This window comes from Sinocyclocheilus rhinocerous, unplaced genomic scaffold (genome assembly GCF_001515625.1).
Source record: "Sinocyclocheilus rhinocerous isolate Xijiao unplaced genomic scaffold, SAMN03320098_v1.1 scaffold2637, whole genome shotgun sequence".
NCBI classification, from domain to species: domain Eukaryota; kingdom Metazoa; phylum Chordata; class Actinopteri; order Cypriniformes; family Cyprinidae; genus Sinocyclocheilus; species Sinocyclocheilus rhinocerous.
This window is the reverse complement of record NW_015641805.1, coordinates 471,773-476,144: the sequence shown is the minus strand read 5'-3', so window position 1 is coordinate 476,144 and position 4,372 is coordinate 471,773.

Genomic DNA, 4,372 nt, shown 5'->3' with positions numbered 1-4,372 from the left:
AAATATATATATTTAAATACATGACATGTGAGTTTCGACAGAAATTACATTAAAGTATATTTTAGTTTACCTTAATAAATGTCAATAAATTCTGCAGCGCATTGACCAAATTTCAAAAGCAACAGAATTCTGAAATTATAAAGATGTATATTAAATTGCATTTTCATCACGTGTACTTACAAATATATTTAAATACATGACATGTGAGTTTCGACAGAAATTACATTAAAGTATATTTTAGTTTACCTTAATAAATGTCAATAAATTCTGCAGCGCATTGACCAAATTTCAAAAGCAACAGAATTCTGAAATTAGTTATAAAGATGTACATACGTAAATCCTAATTAAGCGTGTCAGATAAGCTCTCTTAAGATTAACAGAGTGCATTCAATATCAATTTAAACTAGAATATATTTTCAATTCATTCTAAATAACATGCCGTTAAGTGTCTGAAAACTGAAAAATGACATTCAGTGTATTTTTAAGAAAATATTATCCATTATAACTCTCCTTTTAAAGTATTTATGTAGTTCTTTTTCACAAGGTAAGTGGTTATCTTAGCTAATGAGTGAGTTTTTACTGTGGCTACCTGGGGAATAAAAGATAGCAGAGGCCATTCTCAGTGTGTCCTTTATCACTTGTTTCAGTTTCTTTGTCTCAGAATGCACACAGGAGAATTCTGCAGGAATCCTAAGAGCACCTTCTAGCTGTGTTCTGGTCTCACCTCGAGCACCTTGGAAAGAGGGTGATGCAAAGAGAGAGGAGTAAGAGGCTCAGCAGCTCAACAAAGTACAATGTGTAGCCTTTTGGCGACTGTATGACGTTCGTCCATTATTTGTCTTACCCAATAGCAGGTTGTAAAGAGCTACAGCAATGCTGGTTGGGGAGAAGATCAAGTTGGTTTGGGGTTTTGAGCCTTTAAGTTCGGCGTATACAGAGGCGGAGAAGTCTCTGAGTGAATCCTGCAGAATTGCCTTCCCTGATCTGCTGTCCTGGTCCTCACAGTCCTCCCATGGGCCAGTGTGGCCATAGCAGCGGGGCAGAGGGGGAGCTAAGGAATAAAATAGGAGGTAAAGGTTACCCTGAAAAATAAGTAATTTCTTTCCAAAAGGATGTGATTTGAGATATAAAAAATACAGTTTATGTATATTCCGTAATTTACGTAATCCAAAAAAAAATCTCATTCCAGTTACAGATCAAATGTTGTTTTACAGTAGATGACCCCTGAGTAAATTCATAAATAAGATCTATTTGGAAAATAACTAGTTTCTTTTACTCTTATATAGTAAGAGTAAAATTAAAACAAAATGTATATATTTTTTCATTATTTATTTATTTTATTCTTAATAAAATTCATTTTGGTTTTATTTTATTCCTTAAATGTAGAAATAATATTTAAAACATTTGTAAATGTTTGTCTGTTTTAGATTAAATAATTTATTTTTTTTCCTGAATGTAATAATAATATTAAAACAGGCAGAAATTATACATACATTTTATTTTAAAATAACAATTAATTTTTTTATTAAGTTAAATGTAAGAATAATATTAAACCAAAATGTATTTATAAATAAATAACATTTATTTTAAAATGAAATTTTAAAATTAATTTCTAAAGTGTAATAATTATGTTAAAACAGGCTTTTATATATGTTTTCATTAATTATATTTTAATTTATAATACATTTTCTTAATAATAATAATAATAATAATAAAACAGAATTTATGCAAACATTTAATTGTAAATAAAATATTTTTGTATTTTAGTACATGTAAGAATAATATTAAAACAAACAGAATATGTGTGTGACCCTGGAGCACAAAACATTGTATGGGTCAAAATTATTGATTTTTCTTTCATACCAAAAATCATTAGGATATTAAGTAAAGATCATGTTCCATGAAGATAATTTGTAAATTTCCTACCGTACATATATCAAAACTTAATTTTTGATTTCAGTATTTTGATTTTCTTTGCATCCTCAGATTCCAGATTTTCAAATAGTTGTATCTCGGCCAAATATTGTCCTATCCTAACAAACCATACATCAATGGAAAGCTTATTTATTCAGATTTGACACTATGAGATTTATCAAATCACAATTTTAAAAAAAATTGACCCTTATGACTGGTTTTGTGGTCCAGGGTCACACACAGACACCCATATATATATATATATATATAATTTGTTTACATTTTATTATTATTATTTGTTTAGATTTATTATTCCTAAGTTAAAACACAGTATTTATAAATATTTTAATATATTTTAATGTATTTTATTTATTTTTTTACTAATAAAATATGAGAATAACATTAAAACAGACAGAAAACTGCATTTTAAATAAGTGTCTGAAAGGAGTACCTGCCACTTCCAGCTCCACTGACAGCATCTGAGATGTATTAGTTATGACACAGTGGTACATCCCAGCGTCTTCCTCTCTGGTCTGACTAATTTTAATTGCCCAGTCCTTTTCTTCAGGGCTGATGTTCCAGAAAATCCTGTGAGGTGTCTTGTCCTCCTCCTCTTGGTCATCTGTGTCTTTGTCGAGCTTGAGAAGCCTCGCACCATTTTCGGTCTCTCGTTTCCAGACAACAGGAGGGTTTTCGGTCTCTCCGGAAGAGAAAATCGTAGCAACCTTGCATGGAAGTGTCACATCATTCCCAGCTACTTCTTTGACGACCTGCCATTCCTGAAAGCGTGGGGGTGCTAAGAAAGAAGAAAGGGTTCAGTTAGTTAATTGACCTCGGAGATTAAAAGTCATCAATGCAACAAAACCTTCTAACCTTCCACACGTATTGTGAATGTTCTGCTCAACCTCATACGATCCTCTGCTTTATAGCCATCCTGAACACACTTGTACTGGCCTTCGTAGGTGGTATTTATGTTTCTGAGGTTCAGGAGTTTTCCTTTCTCCTCAAGTGTGTGCTGCTGCTGTGTGTGAGCAGACGTGAAGCTCCAGGTGTATGTGGGGTCAGCCAGCACAGGGGCATCATCAGGAAGACAAGAAAGGAGAATGCCGGAGTTTAGCAGAACAGTGATGTCGCAGGTAGACAGGGAAAGCTGAAGAAAGGGGAGATTGTAAACCCACCATTAAAATGTTGTGGTCCATATGATATGAATGTAGGGTGTTATATATGCAAGTCCTCTGAAGGCAGTGAGGAACAGACTGACTTTTTTTTTTTTTTTTATTACACTGAATGAAGTCAAGCTAGTTTGGAACAACATGAAGGTGAGTAAAAGACAGGAATTATTTAATTTAACTTTTGGGTGAACTGTCTACATTAGACACATCAAAAGTCATCCTGTTGTTGTTAAGAGGTAATGTCATTTTTATCATTACTATTACCGTTATCAATATTTATAAATAGTTTTATTTTCCGTTTTCTTTTAAAATTTTAATTAAAAGTGTCAATTTGATTTTAAAATAATAATTTTGAATTTAAACTTTTTTGGTGTGTTTTGTCATTTGTATTAGTTTTTTTATGTCTATATAATTTAAAAAATTTTAGTATTAGTTATTTTAGTACATCAAGTTATACTAAATGATGTTGGCAACTTGAGAGAGAGATTAAGTTCTATGGTTTTAGTTTTAGTTAAAGGAGACATATTATGCCCCTTTTTACAATATGTAGGCTAATATAAGTCTCTGGTGTCCCCAGAATGTGTCTGTGAAGTTTCAGCTCAAAATACTCCACAAATCATTTATTATATCATTTTGAAAATGCCTATTTTGTAGGGCTGGGTAAACAATATCGATATCTCGATTTTAATCGATTCTTAAATCCCAAGAATCGATTAGTCTAGCCTGTTTTCAGTTAATGGATGAAACATTGAAGGGCACTTCCCATCCAATATATCGCAATAAGCATTGTGCTTTAATACTTTTAATACGAAACAAAGTCTCAGATTTCAAATTTTGTCCATTGTATTGCAGTATTTAAACAATAAATGCGTCACATTTACCTCAGAAAAACATATTCGGTGACCATAAACTCATTAGTAAGTTAGAAAAATAAACTGTAGATATAACTGCTAAATATATGCACCATATAACATATTCATAATTTTTGCTGTTCTTCAATGTTTAGTAATTTATGTTTGAATAAATCCATCAAGTTTTTGACAGCCACCATTTAAATGTTTATATTTCAAAAAACGAATTGAAGTAGAAGCAGGCTATTATTATGTAGATAATTGTAACGTTATTATTTTAAAAACTTCATTAAGTGTAATTTTAGCAGTTGTATATTAGCCTACAAATCAGTCAGTTTTAACCTTCAATATTATAGTAATGTAGTACCAATTGACTCTCATGTATATTTTACAGCATTAGTTAAGAGATTTTTTTTCCTTGAGAAAATTTGGCAT